This window comes from Pseudopodoces humilis, chromosome 6 (genome assembly GCF_049639895.1).
Source record: "Pseudopodoces humilis isolate 2021_Gansu_Grassland_sample_001 chromosome 6, ASM4963989v1, whole genome shotgun sequence".
NCBI lineage: Eukaryota > Metazoa > Chordata > Aves > Passeriformes > Paridae > Pseudopodoces > Pseudopodoces humilis.
In genome coordinates, this window is record NC_142205.1 from 60,781,295 (window position 1) to 60,804,910 (window position 23,616).

The window sequence follows — 23,616 nt, forward strand, 5'->3', positions numbered from 1 at the left end:
CTTAGAGTTTTTTTTCCAACCATAATAATTCTGATTATATAAAAATAATAGAATAGCAAGAGCAAAAATGGATTTTGTGAAAATATAGGATAGAAAGAGCAGATATTATACTTTTTAATGTAAACAGATTGGTGGTAGGGAGCTAATGAATTAAGCAACTACTGGAAGACAAAAAGCATTGTGTTATTGACTAGAAATGTGAAGTGTCATGTATCATTCAAAACTAAGTCCCCCAGGAAGAGGTCACATAATGTACATGAACTGCTGAACAGTTTAATAAACACAGAAACCGAAAAGGGCAGCATTTGCTGTAACCCAGACATCTACTTAATGCATACAGGTATTTGTAGCCAAGAAAAAACATGGGGTTTAACAGTGAAGTGTTTCTTAGTGAGAGGAATTGGTAATACCACTGTGGTTAAGCAGATTAGAGCAATACAGCTGTCTTCTTCTCTTACAATGCAAGAAAATTTTATCAAACCTTTGAAACTTTTGGGCATTCACTTTTCCAGTCAGGGGTAGTGACACAGGAATTTCTAAACTGAACATCTGTGCTTTCTACACTCTAGCAGTATTATGAGTTGGTAACCACTAACCATTAAAAATTAACCATTACCATTACCAATATATACAATCTGACAGCATTTGCCTTACTTTCAAACAGTGCTGTAGATAAGTCAGTGATATGAGAGCTTCAGTTCCTTCTATGGTAACCTTTTTCATGAGAACTTGACACTATGCTGATTTCTAAAAACTTGACATTGTAATGAAAGCTTGGGTGAACCAATTTTTTCTCAAAGTTGAAAAGAGTGATGCCATTGATCTGTGTAAGTCACTTTGCATTATTTAGCCCGAACACTACTTTTGTTTTTACACAGCTAAATCTGAAATGGGAATTGCCATCCCATTTGAATTTGATTAATTTCCATCATCAGCAAAAGCCACTGATGTCTATCTTGAATAGGATAGCTCAACTGCTCCCTTTCCTTGAAGGGTTCTACTGCCCTTTAGCATTTTGGGTACCATTCTTGATCAAACTAGCACCAGCTTGCATAGGCTGCATGTTCCAGCCAGTAGAAGGACTCCCTGACTTGGAATGACTGCAGTTTCTCTGAGGCTAGATGGAAGTCAGCTTTTGTTTGTCTTTGTGCACTTAGTTTTGCACTGTCTAATCTGCCTGACATGGAAGAACTGATTTGAAAGCTGCAAACGGTATTTCCTACTAAAATGAAGTCTGAAAAAATCACACTGAAGAGAACCCTGTATTTTTGCATGCTATTTTTTTTTGTGTGTGTTTCTGAATGGCTTATCCCTCACACATGAGGAATAAGAGTATCATGGAGTGACAGATTTCAAACCTCTAGGTCAGTGCAGCCTGCTGTACTAATTGCCTAGTGATCTCCTTTTTGGGTCCTTGGCAAAGCCTGTCTTTTTAATGTGTGCTTCTGCTATGACCTCTGATTATGGATATTAAAAAAAGTATCCCTTGACTTTTCTCTCATGTTTTGTAAACAAATAGGTATTGGTTTGTGTGTGGCCATTATTCTCTGCAGGCCTTCTCCAACCACTTTTCAACTGAGCTTAAACTGAGATGAACAGCTTTGTGGTTTGGGGCAGTGGAACAGTGTTCTTTGGTCTCCCACAGATTTTGTCCAATGACAGTGGCTGGATTGCTTTGGAAGGCATTCATCCTGGCTTTTTTTAACCAATGTTATCCTAAAGTGAGAGCACTAGTCTGAATGAGGTGGGTAAAGTCCATTTATTGTTATAAAGAGCAAGGCATCTGCAGAGGATTAATATCTCATCTGTTTTGACTGTATAAGGAGTCTTAGGCATCCCATATTCAAAGTGTTAGGTTTAATTTTTCCGTGGTTTTTTTTGTGTCTTTCTTAAAACATTTAGATTGCCATATTTTGAGGTAAAACTCACAAACAACTGATCCACATCAATGTCTCTAGCATTGTTTCAATGGAGCTTTTCTTAACCTCCTTTCTTTTTTTGCATGTAGATTTCTACTAAACATTTTTAGAAATCACCATGATGTAGCTTCTAAGTGCTACAAACTAGTAACTGAGAGAATCATGTCAAAATAGCATTAGAAGGGACCTTAAAAAGTCATTTATGCCAGTGCTCTACTCTTCACAGTAAAACCAACTGTTGCTATGGGGCACAAAGTTTTGGTTTGCATCTTTATTAACCTGAGTGTTCTTATTCACTCTGCTCTTTTTGAACTGACTTAAATGTTTTCCACAATGCTCCAGGATTCTTTAATAGGCACACCTTTTATTAAGATAGGTGCATTTTGTTTGTAGATGAGATAAATACTGTCCGAAATGGCTGTGCCATATGCATGGTACTGAATCTTGCACTGTTAGTAACCAGACAGTGCTTTGTAGACCAAACTGCTTGTCCTCTGTAGAAGGGAAAAAATATCTATAGGAATGCACCAAAAACCTGAAATATTTCTCAATATATACTTTGTCTGCATCTTCGTAGAAAGAGCATTAAAAAATCAACACCAAAATCCTGGATAAGAGAAGAATTTCATTCAGTTTTGGATTCTTGCTTTTGTTCTTTCTCATTTCCCTTCTGGAAGTGACTGTCTGGGTTTACGTGTCAGAAAGAATATTTTTGGCATAGAAGTCCTCTATGTGTTGACTTTTAATGTACCAATCTTCGAGACTGCCAGGCTCACCTTCTGGGGGAATGTTACATAATTGAAGTGTCACATAAAGTGCATTGCTTTTTGACTAAATTCCTTTAAAGTCTTTGGTATTTCCTTCTTTTATTTCTAAAGTTCCTTCATTTCATGTCATAAATAACACTGACCTTGCTGAACCCTTGCCTGTGAATTGCTTTGAGACAGGGTGACCACAAACACAAAGGAAAGTGAGAGATTTATTCAAACTTGAAATTAATGCAAGCGACATTTAGAGGCTTTGCCCTTAATAATAGGAACCCCAAAACATCTACAAGAATCAGGAAGCTGATATTGAACTGCTTTAAAGCCAGAATCAGAAAAATGAGTAGCGAAGACTGAAGGTCATGACACAAAAGATTTAAACACCCAAGCACACAGACAGCAGCATTATAATTTTTAAATGTGTACATAATACAGTAATTTTGTATTAAAAACAAAATCCATGTCCTTGTCATGGTTTGCAAGACAGGTGTTTGCCAAGGAAGGAAGGTGGGAATCTCCCTTGAAATGGAAAATATGACCCCCTTCCCTCCAAATTATTATAACTTGGTGATTAAGGGGCTTTCAGGCAAAGATATGGGAAAAGGAATGACAGTTCTTCACTGGAATATATATATATATACACACACACACGCACATATATGTATGTATATGTATATGTATGTGCGTGTATATATATATATATATATATTTATAAAACAATGCAAGCAACGACAGCAGCACAACAAACAGAACAGAGCCAGAAACCCAACCGCAGCCTTCTCTGGGCTGTCAGGCACTTTCCCCTTCGGTGCAGTTCCGGGCACAGCCGGCAGGGGCGCTGGTGGCTCCCGGCCGGGCGCAATGATTCCCCTGCGCCGGCAGGGGGCGCTGTGGCGCGAGCTCAGCAGCCTCTCCACACGGTCATGGGGGCTGGGCTGGCGGGAGAGGGGAGAGAAGGGACTTTCCTTTGCAAACCCACAAGAAGGAGCCGAAACTGGTGCTCCACCAGATGGCAAAATGGACTGTAGCAGAAACCTCTGAAACTACCTCCAGAAAATGCTGGAGCAGTAGGCGGGAACAGCAGAGGTGAGCACACCTGGGGTGGCAAACAGTGTAATGAGAACTCCAAAGCTGTAGCAGGAGCCATGGGGGTCCGCACAGGCATGGAATGTCTTGCTTAAAGTGTAGCAAAAAAGCCCAAAGCAGCGGCAGGCAAAAAACAGCACAGCTGGGTAGTGCCAGACAGGCTGCTGCAGGCAGCTTCTGCAAGCAGCGAAGAGGTACTCCCTCCGAGAAGGGGGAGGGGGTTGAAGTCCCCTTCCCAGTGACGTCAGGTGTTGGAAACATATCAGTTCAACAGCTGCTCTTAAAAGCAAAGGTTCACCCACGGTAAGAGAAGCAGTGATAGGACAGAAGCTCTTTAGTGGCGGCAAATCCCCTGGGCAGCAGCAGCCCAACACCAAACCCCAGCTGTCTCCACTCCTGTCCTGAGAGCCAGAGAGCGAGGAGGGCCAAGCCCAGCCCCTCACCCCACTCAGCCAAAATCCTGCAGTATCTCTGCAGTTTCCCACAAGGCAGGTAACACTGTCTTAGTTCTTGATTTCATTTCCAGCCTTTGCTTAGTAAATGTCTCAAGAAAAAAAGTAATTCCAGGAGAAATGGACTGTGAGTGTTTGCAAAGATAAACACCTGAAATAAATTTTTTAGCTGATACTTTCACTGAAGGAGATCTTACCTGCCCTGGGGTTCAAAAGAGCGGTTTTAAGCAACACCAGATTTTCTTTACCCAGTGTTGCATATATCACCAGAAATATGGAGTGGTGTGTATATCCTGCATTTCCTAATGTGGTCAGAGATATCTTAACTTGATTTAAATTTTCTAAGTGATTTTTCTTTTCTAAGTAATTTCCTATACAAATACTTGAAATGCTAAGAAGCGGTAAATGGAAAAATAAAGATTTCTTTCCCTGTATCATTCAAGTGTGAAGTATACAGCTCTATTGAATGTAATAACAGTGATGTAAAAATAATGGCATCTTTGAAGAAATACAGTCCTTGCACCTGAAAGGCACATTGGAGCTTACAACCCTTTTCTTCTCATCATGCCCAGTGTGTTTGACGGTGGGAAAAAGATTTGCTGGGCAGATGAAGAGGGATTTTTTGATCTGCAGGGGAATGTCCTTCAATAATTATAACTGTTTTTAATTAATTATTTGGAAACACCATCTCTGAAATGAAATTGTGGAACTGTTTTAGCCAAAGCATATATCTGCCATTGATTCACTCAGACAGTGTGTGAAATGGTGTTTCATGAAGTCTGCACTTCTATTTTGCTGAAAATGACAACCTATACAATGCTGGAACGTACTGCAGGATTTTAAGAAAACATTTAGCTCTTTTACCTGCCAGGATATTTGGGGGCCTGTTTCCTTTCTCTAGGATGTCTGTAACTTCCATACATAATCAGTAAGAATTGCTTATATCCTATGCTGGGAAAATAAGGCCTGTGAGCCAGTCTATTAAAACCTGTTGTCAAAAGAGCAATATATAAATAAAAACAGACAGCTTTTTCAGTGATGGTAGATGTTTTGCCTTCCCTTCAGCAACCTTTCCACAGCTGACTTTACATCCAAAATGTCCAGTTCTGCATTGTTTTAGCCAGTGAGGGGATTGCACTTCCATTTCATTCTGGAGAGAACCAACTTTAAGGTGGAAAGGTGTGTGACTTCTAACTGGAAGCACAGACCTTTCCTTCCTGATTAATGTGGGAAAATAAGATTTATATGGCATTTGCTTTTCATATAATATGAATGTATTTTTGAGGTGTTTATATTACTGTCATATCAAAGTGTGCATTAAAAAGATTTTTAGGAGAAGTTACATATCCAAGCTTCACATGGATTGCGTAACTATAAGGTTCCAGAGCGTACTTTTTTTCTCTGTATTGCATTAGAAAGCTGTCCAGTGACTTTCTTCTTGTGAAGTCAGGGAAGGTAAACAGTGTGCCTCTGTAGAAATATAAATATTTTTCTCCAAGACATTTAGACTTTCATATGCGGTTGAAGATTGTTATTCTTTTTTCTTTTTTTTTTTTTTTTTCATCTGTAAGAAGGCTTGCATGTTCAAAACATTTTCAGGCTCAATGTGTAGTTTTAGCTTAGGGTGGGTGTATCTTGCAGAGCTTGAGGTTTGGTGAGCGCTGCCAGCTATTTCTGCATTCACACGGTTTAGTCATCTCGTTGAAGCCTGAAAAAACACTTCTTTTTAATTTGTGAGAAACGAGGTTCACTTCTCTTGGTAAAACTGAAAAGTTTAATAAAGGGCAATAAGAGACAAAGATAATAAAGCAAAGTTTAACGGATGGGCACTTGGCATTCAGCCAAGAGTACACCTGCTATTTTGGAGACACTCTTTATATACCTTTTCTATTGCATCAGCCTATTGCATATTCATAAACAATTATACATATTTAAACGTTTCTCCAAACTAGCTTAAATGTTTCAAGAACTGTTCAGCGTGGCTCCTCCTCAGGACCACCTTTTTAAAGCATGCGCATTTCTTGGCTGTGGTTTTAGTCCGTTCTTATTATCTTCTCCAGCTTGAGTTCTGGTCCATACTTTCTTCAGACAGTAGGTGCCGATAGTTGGCATATCAGTAGCAGGATCTTCATCATACATTCGTTGGATGTTATCCAAGCAGGCTGTTCAGTTACCACAAGCATAACTATATCAGCTATTTCACTACTATGTCTGAGTTTAGTTAATAGCAGAAAAAAAATATACCAAAGTTACTTTAACATTTTACATATAATATCTATTTCAATACTTTGTGAAAGTCAGTATTAAAATATGTATTCATAATAATCCCCCCCTTTTTTATAAATCATTTGGCTTGAGTGATAATTCTTGTTTTCTAACCTCCATTATTTGCTCATTTTTTTAATGAATCAATTTTGCTTCTTCAAAGTGATCTTCCATGTTGTTTCTTTAATACCCTAATCTTTTGTGCTGTTCCAGATGTAGCCAGTTTTGGGTCCATAGGCATTGTTACCACTTGCATGCCTTGGACTATGCTGGTGATTAGCAAAATTAAACAAGGGATCAAGCAAAGAAGAAATATCAAACCAGCTATAGCACATAAAGGGAAGAAACCTAGCTTCCTCCACCATTCTACCCCAATACGTTATCCCATCAGCTAGTTTTTAGCATTGATTTCCATTTTTGGACCAGTACATGAGCTATTTTTCTGATATTCTTGGCTATATCCAAGAAGGCATCCCTGTTGTCATCTATTTTTAAACAACAGTCTGATGTATTAAACTTCACACAAACATCCCCTTCTTCAGCCAATAAATAGTCTAAAGCCAGCCTATTCTGATACACTGAGCACTTTTTTGGTGTTGTTGACTGACTATTAATTCCATAGCCCCAGTTGTTTCATTGGTTATGATTTCTACAACAGCTTGGAGCCTTATGATGCGATTTAGCATGTAAATTGGGGTTTGATATCCCCAACTTCCATCTTGTGCCCAAGTAGCTGGCCCATATGTTTCCAGTATGCATTCAGGGGCCCATGTCTCATTCCCTCATTATTGAAATACTCCAATCAATTACCTTTTATTTCTTTTTAGGTTCTCATAAACCAGTACTCCTAATTGATCTCCATCTGGTCCTGGTAAAATTAAAAATCCTGGCTGTATGATTCCCAGAGTACAACTCCCTTTCCATTGTGAAGGGAGCTTTGGATATGCCCTTTTCCCACATATCCAAAATAAGCCATCTGGTGCTTTCCAGTAGTCATTTTTCTGTTGATTTATATTTTCCTAAAATTTGGATATTTCTGGGATTCCAGAGTAAGGGTTTTTCCCTGTACCATTACGCTGGGAGAGTCTGGCTCTATTATCATACACACAATTCTTTTCTTTTACTTTTCTTTGGGTGTAATACAGAGTTGGTTTCTCTGGAACTTACTATGTAGAAGTTCTGTTACCAACTTTATACTTTTTACAGGGAGTATTTCTCACTTCATTAAGAAACTTTCCCCATTCAATTACTGTTTGAGCTTTGCATACAGATCCTGACATGAAGTTAATACAAGGTTGCTGTGTTAGCTTTATCTTTTTACTTACCACTTGTTCTCTTACCAAATCTTGGGTCATTCCCCTGAAAGCAACCTTGAAGTAAATCCATTTTTCTCTTTTCGGGCAATTGTTTTCTAATCTGGTACCACTTGTTCTTCCAATATTTTTTTTTTTTCCCTTATGTGTACAGGTACCTAACTTGGATGGGTTATAGCAGTGACTATTGATATTGGTGTGGGTAATAAGAAAGGAAGCCCGGTGTCTTTCCATGTAAAGCTTTCGATAGCATTTGTAACATGGCTTGGCTGGCATCCCGAAAGGGAAAAGGGTAAGTAACAGAAGAAGGAATAATAGGGGTCCAGTATGGCTTACACCCCCACCCACTCTGCCTATCAGGTTGCAGCTCAGAGCAGGTGTTTTTATGATCTTCTTGGTGGTGGGTTGTAGTGGCCAGTCTGGTCTTTACCCCTATTTCCTTGTCACTTCCTCTTTTGTAATTTCTAAGCAAATCCTTTTTGACACCTTTTAACGGTAGTTTCCCACTATTCCTCAGGTATTTCTCACTCAACAGGCACTAGTAATTTCCCATCTGCAAAGCAAAAGTTATTATTTAAGTTATTCTTAATAGATTTGGCACACAACACTTCCTGCAATGAGAGGCTTAACTTTGTGAACCACAATACCCATTTTTCTCTAATTTAAACACTTATATTTAATCCAGCTAGCATGTCTTGTATTGGGATGATTTAGACAAGGTATATGATGTGGTATGGATGGAAGTCGTGATTCTTCCACCTTCTTTATACAAATCACAGGAAAAAGCAAAAATACATGAGGGTCTCCCGACCAAAACAGCCCCGATCTTCCTGTTTGGAGTGGGAGTATTCCTCTCCAAGGTGGATATCAAAGGTGTCTCAGAACTTGTCCAGGTAGCACTTGAAACTGCTGATACAGGCTTGGTCTTACTTCCCAGTTAGGCGTGATTCTTAGCTCATCCCTTGGATCAATTGGATTGTTTCAGTTCATTACCACCTGGTCTCTGCTAAAGAGTACATTTGGTATCACTGGGTTTGGGTGTTATAGTCCAATCCTCAGGTCTTTTGATCTTATTGGTGTGAATCGAACTTCACTCTTTGGTCCAGATTGCAGCCTCGCTGCCTTAGTTATCAGTAGTACCTGAAAAGGACTTCTTGGTAACACAGGGAGAGTGAAAACATCACATCAAAATGTTCCATCAGTATTCTTTAAAACTCTTGGGTTAAACAAAATTTAACAGTAAACATAGGAGCCGATCTCTTTCTGTGTGTTCAAATTAGTTAAACAAGAAAGGCTAGGTTAGTCCTGACTTAAGATAAATCACATTTATTGCCTTTTTACTCTGGTTAATATTTACTTGTTTAGCTTCACAAACTTCTTCTTCTAACAGTTTCTTAGAACAAAAACCCCTTCTTTGTAACAACAAGAGTAAAAAAAAGAAAGGAAAAAAGAGAAAAAGAAGTCTTGCTTGAAGAAATTAAACACCATGACGAAGTTTTCAGAACTTAGCGAGAAAGACTACTTTTGCTTTGGTCTTATCATCTACTGGTTTGTTTCTCAGTTTTTGTTTTGTTTGTTTTCCTATTCACAGCAGCTTTTCAGGCTGTCTCTCGCTCCCCCCACCCACTGCTGCCGCAGCTCTGGGCCGAGCAGGCTCTGTTTTAGCAGCTTGCTCTGCAGGGGCCCATAGGCTGGCACTTGCATGCTGACCCTGGGGCAAAGTCCGTGTTCCATCTCTCCCTGCTGCGCCGTCCCTACACACACAGGACTGGCATGTTCAAACACACTCAGCTCCCACCACAGCCGAGGGGCAGCGCCCGGAGCCCACAGCGCTCCTCATGAACCTCACCCTGTACCCTTCCCATCGGGTGGGAGAGGACCAGAAACCACCACGCCGGGCCCCGCCGTTCACCACTCACATGGACCGGGTCCTGCTACAGCCGCCCTGCACAAAAGCAGTCAAACATCTCCTAAACCTAGCAACTCTCAACTCGGCGTCTCCAGATGTTCCCGATATCCTCCCTCTCTGGCACAACCTTCATCTCTAACCGCATTTGAAAGTTCTCTTTTCACAAGCCAATGCCCGTTCCAAGGGTCAACAAGACACCTCCTGCTCTTCCTCCAACCTCCACAGCTCCAATGAAAGGGATCGCAAACCTCCCTCTCCCTGCTACCTTCACTGTGCCACTCTCCACATCACATCCTTCTAGAATCTCCACCACATAAATTTTTCTGCTTCAGAATTAACTACAAATTTTAACATTTCCTTTTGGGGACCTTCCCCTAAAGTTATAAAAGGCTCTATATACAACTCTCACTCAATGTAGAGCAGATGATTCTTGCAGAAAGGCTGGAGAGACTAGTTAGCCAGTCAGTTACCTTTATTAACCAAAACAAACCTGCAGTTACTGTTTCCATTCTTTTGAACAGATTTTTAGTTAAGCTAGAAATGAGGACACAGCTTAGTCATCATTCTTCTCAAATTTTACTTCTACAAGTACAAAGGAGTCTATCCTCACACAGCTGCTTAACTTGAATGATCTCTAGTGTAACTTTTCCCATTACATGATCAGGTCTTTTATTCTTACAGGCATTTAGATACACTGACAAGTTTCTGATAATACATTTATATTTCAACAGTACTTGCAGCTTATATACTATGAGCAGTCTATAGCAAGAACCAGTCATACAGTTGTTTTCAAACTCTCCTTTCAAAAAATAAGATTCATCTCTAAATTAACACATGTACTTATTAAAATAGACCAAGTTTAGAGTCTCCACAATTCCCTTCTTAAATCAAAACACTAACAATTCCAATTCTAATCTTTTAACTGGGTCCATTTCTGGTTCTGTAATAAGCACAGCTACAAAACAACACAAGCACTTCCAGAAACATGTGTATTCCCTTAGTAAATTCAAGAGAACTGGAAATCATGGCAGTTCTGAGCATGATCATCAGCTAAACACACCATCACAATAACTCTTTAGCAATCATCAGAGAGATGATCAGCATTGCCTATGAAAAGAGAGACCAAATAATTTTCAGCATCAGTAAAGAGATTTACAATAATCCACAGGGTTTTTCTTTTAGTGCTGGCACCAAGTTCTGATGTTAAGAACCATGGGCTGTGCCTGTCAGCACAGGACACAAACAGCATTAGGGTTAACAGCTCTAACACTAAAGTTTTAACACTTTTAGCTCTAACACTCTAACACATAAGTTTTCACCTCAAGGAGTGACTACTATGCAAAGTACTGTAACCTACCTCTAAAAATAAAATCAACCACAGAATCCTATGATATTCACTAAAGTGAAGGAATTGGAAAGCATGGTAAGAAATGGGTTTGTTTCTCTACAAAACAAATACTGCAGTCACCCAAGAAAAAACAAACAGAACTTACTTCTTTTTCCACTTTCTCCCAGGATGCATTTCTTGGAATCCTTCCAAGCCCTTCTCCAAACTTCGCTGCTCTTCCTGAAATCCCAAATTTTAAGCACAGACACAGCCTACTGCTGCAGAAGGCCACAGCACAATCACACAGGGAATTCTCTCAGAACCCGGGAAAACAAGAGCTTGCAGCTGTAGCCCTCAGTTTGGAGCTAATACCGTACGCCAGTACTGTTCCATATCTCACTCACACATCTGGCCAAGAAAAAGCTCTCTGAGACAGTCCAACACCAGTCCTCACTCCCGGAATCACAGAACTTAATGTGCCTAAGGCTTTACAAGACCCCGGCATAGAAAACTTAGGTCCCCAACTCTGTCACCATTGGGCATGTTCCCGGCCTGTTTCACAGCTGTTTCACAGCTTCAGGAGGTTCCAGGAGTTACTGAGAGCTCCTCTGATCCCCCTGTGCCTGGAGCAGGGAACCCAAACCAGCATCTGTGGTTCAGTCCAGCCTGCCTGCAGCCACTGTAACAACCTAAACACAGCTCTGCGGCTTGAGAGCTCCAAATGAGTTTAAACAATCCAGGGGCACCAAGACCTAGATGGCCTCTGCTCTCACCCCACTCAAGAGGGGCAAGCTGAACTCATCCCCTGCCAGGGCACCCCCCATGCCCTGACTTCATCAGAGTCCAGCCTGACTCACCGCCAGCCGGAGCTCCAGGAGTCCCCCTGCACTCCTGAGGCTAACCCGCCACTCTGTCTCAATAGCTCAACGGAGAGTAGCTCTGGGAGCACGATCTCCCAGAAAAAACCTTTCACCGCCACCACAGTGGGGCAAAAAAAAACTTCTAAAAAAAAACTTCAAACGCTGAATCACATACCAGCTCACTAATGCAACCCCTCCCCCACAAGCAGCTCCCGTTGTCCTGGGTGGAGGAGAAGTGCAGGGGGGAAGGGGATCACCACTAAAGACAACCTTGACTCTGCTCTGAGACCAGAGCCGCCATCCTGCTGAGAACCGATTTGAGGCAACACTCCCGCAGCTCCTGGACTACAAGTCCCAGCTCCGGTTTGCCACTCCAGGGCTCCAAAACAGGAGCTCGCAGGGAGGAAGAGAATTACTCCATGTGTCCCCACCATGATCTAGTCCCTGTGGAAGCATCGACCCGTGTTCCCTCTCACTCCAGCACAGCACAGAAAATCTTTCCTCTTTAACAACACAATACAATTCACTTCTTCCCCAAAAACAAACTTTAAAGCAACAATCACATGTATCTATTTACTTATTCTCCCATCTATTTCACTCAACTTCACTCAGTCACAGCAAGACAATAAAGTGCTCTTTACTTCTCAGTTACTTGTTAATATCCACCCATGGGCATTATAATATCTCAAATATTCCAGGTTTCTTGGATTATTCCTCAATTTGGCTGTTTTAAGTCAAATTTTCTTGGATTTAATCCTCAACTTGACAAAGTTTTAGAGAATACACATTTTACTCTGTTTTCCCAGTGGAAACCTTCGGAAGACCTTGGGCTCCCTTTCCCAAGGGGCTAACCCCTCCCCTGAGACCCAGTCTCAGTAACCCCCGGGGGTATCTTGCAATCCCCCTTCCCACTACCCCAAAGATTACTTACAATCCTTTTTCTTCTTTGGGTCTTTGTGCACAAGTATTATGGAGCCAAATCCTGCGGTTTAGGGAGCCTTTTCCCTTTCCTTTGCTTTATTTCTCTCCTTCTTGTCCTCGGGGTTTTGACCTGCAGCCGCTTGGCCCACGCTAGGAGAAACGGAGCGGGGTCTGCTGAACTCAGCAGGGGCGCGCCTGATTCCCTGCTCAGGGTCTCCGGTGGTCCTAGAGGTGAGGTGCTTATCACAGACGAGCCCCCAGGCTGTGAAAAACGAGGTTCACTCTCTTCATAAATAATAAAAAAATTAATATAAACAAAAAGACAATTAGGAGACAAAGAAAATAAAGCAAAGGGTTAAAACAGCCGGGTGCCCTGGCGCGTTGCCAGTAACACAACTGATATCTTTGGAACACCCTTTTTATCCCCTCCTCCTGTGAGGGTTTAATGCATATTCAAACTTTTCTAAGAAGTATTTTGCATGGTCACTCGCTGGTTTCGCCTTTTTAGAAGCATGCTCCATAGATTTTTATTTCTTCCGATCATCATTTTGTTTGGGCTGGATTTTCTTTCTCTGCAAGCAGTCAGTGCTGGTAACAGTCTGGGCTTCCTCATCCTGTTGCTGAAAACAGTCTGGGCTCCATTGTCCTTCTGCTGATAACAGCTTGGACCCCGCTGTCTTTGCCCTCTGGGGTTATCTTGCTTTGTGCAGAGGAGCATAGCTCTAACGTTCAGAATTCCTCTATGCCTAAAACTTGCTAACAAGAGAAAAAGTACAGACATAGACAAAAAACATACGATATATAATATTCATCCTAATACTTGTGAAAGCCAATACCACAATATGGATTTATAAAACAAATCTAATGACACTGGAGGGTTTGGAAGTGTGCTGTTGATATGCTGACTCAGCTTTGGCTTATTTCACTCTGCTCATGTGTTCCTCACCTTTTGCCTGGGATGTGACTTATTTATCCTTTTGTTTTGCTTTTTACCATTCATTTTCCCTCTTTTCTCTCTTTTTGCTCCATTTTAATTCATTGTTCTAATCACACACTGATAAAAGCAGTTTTTACACCTCTGGGGAAGTTTTCCCTGAATGAGGAAAGAGGAAATTCCCTGAAGAATTTTTAAGAAATTTCTGGATTGCTGCTCTGAGTCTGTTTCTTGTCCAGCAATTCTGGGTCACTTGAATTAGAGTATGCCCAGCAGTGTCGCCTAATGCCACAGCAGATGTGCCATTCTCTTTTCTAGCTCTTTACTCTTTCAGTCTGTGCAACTGAACAACAAACCACTCCAGCCCACACAGTGCCATCAGAGCTGTGTGTGGCTTCAACCAGAGTAGTCTGAATCTCTTGGTCTGGGGATTTTCATTCATCTTCTCTGGAAGAGAAAAGCACATGCCATGCAAAGCTGCTCTGACTGGCTGGTTTGGTGGTGCAGGAGGAAGAGTGCATAGTCCTGCCTCTCCAAGCAGGAGACAGCATCCCTTCTTCTCTTATCTCCAGTCTGCAGCCCATGGTGTCCCATTCTTGAGTCACTGGGGAAGTGGGGATCAAAGGGAAGCTGGGATAGACTTAAGCTGTTCCTGCACAATAATTAGAGTGCTGAGGTGGCTCTGCTAACTGGTGGAGTGAGTGTGTCTAGGAGGTGCTGAGAGAACCCTCACCAGCCTGCAGGTGCTACAGCACCTTTGAAACTGGTTGGACTTGCCCTGAGAACTGATACACTTAGAACCTTTGGACCAGTGATGAGAATCAGTGATTGGAACTCAGGTGTTTTTGTTGAAATTATGTTTTTGCATACATGCCTTCTTTTCTTTTTTCCTCTTTTAATGGCTTGGAAATTTTCTAATGATTCTCGACTCTCCAGGGGAAAATGTTGTTTATTTAGCATATGTCACTAATATTTTTTTAACAATTTCTCTTGTGTTTTGAGTAAGTGGGCAGGATTGGTCAGTACATAAAAGAACCACCAATTCTGTGTATTAAGTTTAGATTAAAATCTTCGTAAGAATGCACGTAGCAATGATGATTAATCTCCATTATAACAGCAGCAATTTTGCTGTGTAGAGAATATATATTTACACCCTTCTGAGAGTACCAGACACATTAACTGGTTTGTGTTTGCATTGTACTCTACCCTGACTACATAAGATGCTATTTAAGGCATATTTTCTTTTGGCACAATTCCACTGAAGAAAGCAAAGCAGCTTCTGCTTTAGACAGTGGGTGTGTTTTGCCAGAACTCTGATTAGGTTGCATTTTACTAATAAATTATCCCTGTAGCATATTTGTTCTGAGCTGGAGCATAACTGAGCTGTAAAGCCTGCATGAAGGAGTCTGTGTGGTCCCCTGGTACATAAAAAAAAACCCATAAGCATCCCAGTGCAAATTCCAATACAGAAAACAAGTGGCATATGCCATCAGCAGTATATATATCATTTAGAAACCAAGGTAAAATTCTAGGAAGGTCTTCAGTACAAAGGTTTAGCAATTATAATGAAGTACTATCCTGGTTAAGATAACGGTGTCTTGACAATTTGTACCTTAGGTTGGGATGTAAGAAAATCTCTTGAAGAACAGCCTGTTTTCTGTAATTAAGTATGAACAGTACATTGGTTTATTCACATTGGTTAGTTCAGCAGACTGATGAGTTGACACTGTAGGAAAGAAGCCCAGGAAAAAAGCAGCTATCATGCTGAATTTGATTTTGTGAGCTTTGTAGCTGTTTACTTACTTTTCCTTTGCTGCAGTTGCTGCATAAAATTTAGAGAAAGTCAATATATTCTGAGCTCTTACAGCCTTGTCAAGATCAGCATTGATTACAAAAACATGAACAGAAATTTCTTAGTCCCTAAACAGCAATAAAGTATCCAAAGCTGCTTTTCACTGGAAAGATCAGAGTCAGAAGCACCTTGCCTTTCCTGGATTTAGCATCAAAAGAAATGAACTAAGAATAGCTCTGCTGGAGGTTGTTGTTGTCGAATTCAGGACAGAATAGAAAACTTTTATATCCCTTACTTATATACTGTAGTCAGTCATTTGCATCAGTCCATCTTTTTTTCTCTACATCTTACTTATCATAGTAGATACTTGTGCTTCTGCAATGACAAGTGTTTCATAGAAATAAGATCGTCTAAGAAAAAAAATAGTTTGTGTAGAAGAATTTCCTAATTTCCTTCTTTTGCAAATTGGAAAAGTGCTGTAGGGAAAAATTATCACTATTCTCTCCATGGTTGCTGCATTTGCCTTTTAAAGGAAACCTGATTTATAGTTAAATGTTTTGGTAGATGGGCAGAGGACCAAGGTGAGTGCTAGCAGGGCCAAGGAGAAATGGGAAATGAATGAGAGGGTAAGTTGAAGGAAATATCTCTCTGTTTTGTAGCAGACAAGGAAAACAAATTAGAAATATGCGTGGGAGAAGATGAAAACACCCACATCATCACAAAGCAAGGGCTCTAGAGTAAAAAAAAGAAAAAATATTATATGGTGAAGTCTTGTGTTCTGATAACTTCAGTTGCTGGATATCCACAAAAACAGGGCTATGTGCTGCTAGGATGTCTTTGCTGCAGGCCTTCCCCTGCAGTTTTTTCTTCTCAGGCTGGACATGGTGGAAGCGCATTAACTCTGCCTACCTGGTGAGTCTCAGTTTTAGCAGTGGGAACAGAGAACAGTGGCATTCCTGCATTGCTGTTCTGTTGGCATCTCTCCTCCATGCAACAGGGTGTGAGAGCAGAGAGGCTGCTGCATGGGTGTACCTAGGGGATGGCAGTGACTGTGGATTGCAGAAATGGATGGACAAAGACTTCTGCATCCTACTGGGCTGATTTCTCACACTGTGGGCTGAAATCCTGCCTAAAACCTCCCCAGTCCCTTGCCCTTGGTGACATCTTTCTGCGATAGGGACTCAGAGAAGAGGTGGCCAAGCCCATCTGCAGGACCCAAATGTGATGTTCAGCATGAGGGTTGGTGGAGGATGCAGTCACCTCACGTATTGCTGCTTCTTTCTTCTGCTTTATGCTGTGTTCATACCCCTGTGGGGGAAGTTGGGCATTTGGTGTTCACGTATGTGGTGCAGAGCTCAAAGCCAGCAGCCCACCCTCCTGCCTCTACATCAGAAATGCACCCTTCTGCCTTGGGTCAGTCCCTCACTGAGGCTTTGAAAAGCAAGAGGCACCAACTGCCTCAGCCCTAGTCCTTCCTTGTTCATCACTGGTCTCAGAAACAGATATGGTATCCCTATTTTGGCTTAGACAGAGACTTCTTGGTATAATCAGACCTCTGACTTGAATTAATCTTTCTTCTCTCCATGGGAGTTAAAACTTTCAGTTCCCAGTTAATGTGAAAACAAAACTATGGTTTGAGACCTAAGGTCCGTCTGTCTCAGATGGTGTTTCTCATAATAGTGAAGAGCAGCTGCTTGGGGAAGAGAATAAGCACAGGGTATAAACATTGAATCCTGCCTTTCCGGAGTAGCCCTCTCAGCCTTCAGAAGTTTGTGATCCCTAGATGGTTTTTGTACCTAGTTGCTCTTGGATGTTTAGAACTCCTAGATCCTGTGTTTTAACCCCTCATGTTCTCATGTGAGGCCCTTCCTGTTTTACTCAGAACCACCTTTTTGGCTTAAGCGTCCTAGGTGGGAAATCTCACTGAATAACTTTGGACAAGCTGATCTGTAGCTGCCCATATCTGTTATGAAACCTCATTAGAAATTGGTGTCCTTTCTAGTCCTCTGGCATTGAGACGGTTCATATAAGAGATTATAGATGACAGTGTGTAGTCATTCACCTGTGACACATGATGTGTTGACTGTGTATTACTGCAATGTACTGTATATCACCCTTCTCCTGCCAATTTTTTTCCTACAGTATCATTTATTAATACTTCAATTTGAGACCAATGCCTCAAATGCCTTGTAGGAAAAGGTTCCTGCAGGGAACAGTCCTTTTACCCACTTTCATTTCTTACCAGTAATGTAATGTTTCCTCATTTGCCTACATAAGTGTCTAGGACATTGTTTAAACAATATTATGCTTCTTCTTCCCCAAACTGGGTGAAGCTCAGAAATCACATTTTTGAAAATTTGATTTTCAAATGTACTTTCTGAGTTCACAAAAACATAATGTAAGGCTAAGTTGTTGGGTTTTTCTAAGGAGAAAAACAGGTAGCAGCTGTTATTCTGATCAATTTATAATTGCACCATACTGAATAGAAGAACTGAGACTGAGCTCTCAGTGGATGGTCTTAAAGACCTGGAACCCTTGTTACAATTATAAAGATAGTAGTTCAAGTCCAGCTTGGATGGGGCCCTGAGCAACCTGACCTAGTGAATGTCATCCCTACTCAAGGTAAGGAGGTTGGAACTACGTGATCTTTAAGATCCCTTCCAACCCAAACTTTTCTATGATTCTATGATATTAGGGCAATTTACATGGCATTCTCATTAGCCTATATACCATTTCTCATGTAACTTCATTGGAAAGGAACCAAACACAAATATAAAGCAATACCCTTTTTAAAGAGAGTAAGATCTCCAACAGAAGGTAGTATCTTCTGATGACTAAACAGACCATTCTTGGCTATAGTTTAGACAATCACCACACCACCATCACCATGGAGTCCTCTTCATTCTCTTCAGCAGTAATTTTTCAGCTGAGTTGCTGTTCTGGACGGAAAAAAATAGTATTTTTTAACAAATGTCTGTTCTTTGCTCCAAATTAGCTTTAAAATGTTACTCATCATCCAGACCGTAGTGTAAAATCCATTCACAAGAATGTAGGCAGCAGCACAAGCTGTGGCAGGAGAGCTCTGTGGTTGGCAGCACAGTGAGTCCTTATGCAGAGTGAGCACTGCTGAGCTCCCTGGAAGCATCATCACCACTGCCAGCACCACCACTGAATTCCCTGACACTGCCTGGGGCTGGCACGGACTGTGGGCTGAGCCTGAGTAGGATGTGGAATTGGTTAGATTTGTCTGTTTTGCCTCTTTACAATAGCTACTGGTTACTGAAATGGATTCCTAAAAACAAAATAATTTCTTCAAGAAGTAAGGAAGAGTTGCTTAGGCTCTTGTACCTTCCTGTAAGGTCTCTGTTCCTGGGCTCTGAGCCATATTGAACACTGTCAGGGCAATTTCTAAACTCAAAATATTGTTTGGATTTTCACTTAGGAAATCCATCAAACTAAACACTTTACTACTAGATTTTGATCTACAATATAAGACAAATCTTCATTTATGTCTTGGAAATCAATATCACATGTTTGTAAGCACAGCTTGCAGCCAAGGTGTAGCATTTATGTACATCTGGATGTAAAACCTGTTCATTTCTTCTACAAAAGCCACTGTTAGTGCACTAAAGTTTTTGATTTCCTCTGTCACTAGTGAATAGATGGTTTTGCATGAAACCATACATGCTGAAATGTATTTCCATAGCTAAGTACTGCATGGAGAGGGTCTTCTGGATCTTTGTCCAATGCATGCATTTTCTCCACCCAGAAATAATAATGCAAATACACTTCAGCAAGTTAAAATTACTTAAATCATCCCAAATGCCTGTAATTTCTACCTTACTTGTTTGGTTATTTGCTCATTAGGAGAGAACACTGATACATTAAATGTTTCCTTGGCAAAAAATAAAAAAAAAAGAAAAAAAAAAGAAAAAGAAAATCCATTCACTGCAACCTGAATAACTTTGATTTATGAATCTCTGATTCATCCTGACAGGTGCTTAAAAATTCATGTCAAACTCTGCATTAATGTTGGCCAGAAAAAGAAAGGAAACATGTTAGGGAACAGGAGTGCCACAAAATACAGTTCCGACTGTGGGTGTGTTTAATGAAAGGCAGTGGTAGCATTTAACTTGCTAGGGAAGCATCAGTGTACATTACTAGATCCTTTCCCTTTTTTGAATCTGTTGAACAAATGTGTACTTGGGCATAAAAATGCACCTCTAACACTGATGTCTCATGATGTTGCTTCCCTTTAATTTGCATACTTCTGATGTATGTTGGAGCTTATGTGAAACTGAGATAATACAAATATTTTATTCAGAAAGGGAGAAAAGATAAATAAATTGCTTTCTTTTTCATTTATTCTCTTCCTAATATGAACATATTTGAGATTAATAACATGATTGATAAATAAATAGCATTCTCTATAATGTCTTAGAGGAATTATAAACTCGGTAAAACATTTTTTAAAAAACCAACTGATTATTATTTGTTACTGTTTTCATTATTTTTTCCAACAATGCTTCATTACAAGTGGCAATGTTTTCCAAGAAAATAAACAGGTAGCCTTAAATTTTAAAATATTAAGAGTTTGAATAAATAAAAGAAGCTGCATTCCTCTTGGAATAACAGTGTCTTCTACTTTGCATTTCAAAATAGTTTTATTTAGTATATATCCATGGCAATTTGCTTAGTGTCCTGTGTCCAGAAATATATTAAAGTTATATTAAACATAATAAACTATAACTTAATTAAACATAATTAAACACATCATTAAAGTTTTTTACTACATGCAAGATTCAAGATAATTAAATAGTTAAGATACTACCTGTATTTTCTACTGGAAATGGGTTTGTCTCTATCTCCATTTTTGTAAGCTTTCAGGTGATTTCCATGCAGTGTTCTAGGTTGTACTGATGATGTTAAAGATCAGTACTGGATAAGTCAGCTGGACAGAGTGGTGGCTTTTGAGGGCAGTTGATTAAATTCAGTACTTTTGGCTGTGGAATTTTTCACTGTGGGTTCTTTTTGGGTATACGTGAGATTGGTGCTTTTGTTTTCCTGTAGAATGAATTTAAATTTTTTATTTTTTTTTAAAGACAAGGAAAAGAACAAAGGAAGCCATGTGGCCAGCTAAGCCCTACTCCAGACAATTTTTCTCTTGGACTGCATGAAAATTACTGGCATGGCACCAGTGCCCTTCTCAGCCACTTTGAGACTTGGCAAATTCTCCTTAGTCCATTAGGGTAATGGTTGCATTAACCTTTCGTAATAAATAGGTATGAGAAGAGTTGCAAGGCCAGATTTATCTTGACTGCTGGTGGTGGACTCTTGGTAGATAAAAATAAAGGGGAATAACTGAATAAAGCTGAAAAACAATAATGCTTTATAAAAGAGTTTCCAGTCGTGGATATCTAAAATTCCTGACACAGCCAAGCTGTTGATCCCCTCTATTCATTGACTGACCTGTTCATAATCAGGGAAATGTTATGATGGAAAGCATCATGAGAGGAAGAGGGGTGGTCTTTGCATTTCTGCTCTGAGACTTGAGAGAGGGGGGTTCTGTTCCCAGCTTCACAGTAGATTTCTGTGAGTAGCAGCAGTCTGCCACACCTATTTCAGTACCTCTGGTTGATCCAGGCACCCAAGCAGAATTTTATAAAGTTTCCACCACAATTAGTGTTTTCTGGTGAACACCACTCCCCTGCGTATATCCAAAGTCCTGCCAAACACCTCATGGCCTTCAGCATCCAAATCCATTTGAAAACCTGGTGTTTATACCTCCTAGCATTTATATACTAGGAGGTATAAATTTTATATGCTCTTTATACCTCCTAGGAGTTTTTAGTGAAGAAATATCTGAGCTGGACTTTGAAGACTAGGATACAGTGCTGCACTGCTGAAACTCACATTGGATACAAGCTTGGAGGGAGAGGGATGGTGTTGAAAATGCAAGTCACCCTCCTGTGCCTCCAGTTGTGGCCGAGTGATCCCATCTCCATTAATGTCCCTATGAATGCAGTGCATTCTCCTCCTGCCACAGTCAAAATACAGATAGCCATGGGATTAGCAACATGTCAGCCAGTTTCCTGGGATTTCATCTGAAATTCTGAGGCCCCACCCCAGCATAGCTCTTTGAGTTCAGACACCCGCAGTTTGTACCTTTCTAAATGCCAGATCATTATAATTTCATTTGCTGTTGTTCCTAGCACATTTTTACATTATATTACACCCTCTCTGTCCTTAGCTACTTAGAACAGTTGGGTATTGCAAAACATAGTTTAGGTGTAAAAATAGTCTATGTGCTTGTTTCGTGTAGTGAAAGGACAGAATATCCCTAATATTAAACTGTAAAGCAGTGTTAGTTTATTTGTGAGGCCATAAAAGGCATTTAACAACCTGGTGAATCCCAGATAATTTCAGACCATATATTTCATGTATACAGGGAACATAAAATTGTAAAGAAAAGAAAACAGTTTCAGCAATGTGTGATGCAAGTAACATCAAATAGTGCTGTACAGAAAGGAAAACTGGTGTGGAGTCGAGGGTAGCTGTATCAGTGGAGGGGCCACTTCACAGGGTGATGACAGAAGGCTTGGCAGGACTATAGGAAGTCCCTGATTCATCCCATTAGTGGGATTTTGCTGCCTCAGCTGTGCTGACTTGCATCCTTGTAGGGCCATGCTGCACACTGTATCAGGGGCTGATCTGGACTGCAGAGGCAATTTTTTGTGGAATTAGACAGTGCTCTTGACTTTAAACTTGTATCAGTTGGAAAGTTGAACTCCCAGCAAAAGTCCCAAATTTCTGTATGGGTTTGGGCTGTGGGGAGCCACTGGGAACTGTTGAGCTGCTCTTTGGTTGCCAGCCTGGTACAAGAGTAGTGATGCTTTGGCACATTCAGGTTGTGAAACCATGTGGGAATCTGTGATTGAAAGTGTTTCTGATCTGAATGCAGAGTTTGGAGGGCTTTCTCTGACAGACTCACGACCCTGCAAAACAGACTGTGATAAATGTATATGGAGTGTTGGATGCCATGTGCCTCTCTTTCTGCAGTGTTTACAGCAGTATCATCCAGATAAACCTCAGTAGTGCTAAGAAATCTGTGTTTATGTCAACCCATGGAACACATTTTATGTATCTCACCAGGATTAATATGTAGAAACACACTGTGTAACTGGTTTCAGTTGAAACCTTCACCAGATCCATCTGACTTCCTTCTTGGTAAACAGGAGAGAAGCGCAGAAGAAAGCACAGCTTTCTTGTTACTGTTTTGCCAAACTGGACAAATCAGAGGGCTGGGCAAACACCAACTGTAGGAAGTTCAAGAGGGGCAAGTGCCAAATTCTGCATCTAGAATGGGCAACCTTGGGTGTACAGACAGATTGGGGAGTGAGAAGCTGGAGAGGGTCCTGGTCTATGGAAAGTTGAATGTGAGTCAGCAGTGCCCTGGGAGCCAGGAGAGCCAACCCTGTCCTGGAGGGCATCAGGGACAGCATCGCCAGGTGGGCAAGGGAGGGGATTGTCCCGCTCTGCTCTGCACTGGGGCAGCCTCACCTCAAGTGCTGGGGGCAGTTACGGGTGCCACAATATAAAACAGGCATTAAGCCATTAGAGAGGGTCCAAAGGAGGGCCATGAGGATGGTGAAGGCCTTGAGGAGAAGTTGTATGAGGAGTGGCTGAGGCCACTTGGTTTGTCCAGCCTGGAGGAGACTGAGGGGAGACCTCATTGCAGTTATAACTTCATCAGGAGGAGAAGCAGAGAGGCAGGCACTGATCTCTTCCCTCCAGTGAGCAGCGATGGAACCCAAAGAAATGGCATGCAGTTGTGTCAGGAGAGCTTTAGGTTGGATATTCAATAAAGATTTTTCATCCAAAGGGTGGTTGGGCACTGGAACAGGTTCCCCAGGGAAGTGGTCACAGAACCAAGCCTGACAGAGTTCAAGAAGCATTTGGACAAAGTTCTCAGGCACTTAGTGGGATTCTTGGGATGTCCTGTGCAGGGCCAGGAGTTGGACTTCAGCGATCTTTGTGAGTCCCTTCCAACTCAGGGTACTCTGTGATTCTATGA

The 23,616-nt window shown here is 41.0% G+C and overlaps 1 protein-coding gene across 3 annotated transcripts in view; it reads left to right on the top strand.

Annotated features, from left to right (window-relative positions):
- RNF150 (ring finger protein 150) overlaps positions 1-23,616 on the top strand; it is a 124,913-nt gene that overhangs the window by 49,837 nt on the left and 51,460 nt on the right. The window lies entirely within an intron of this gene.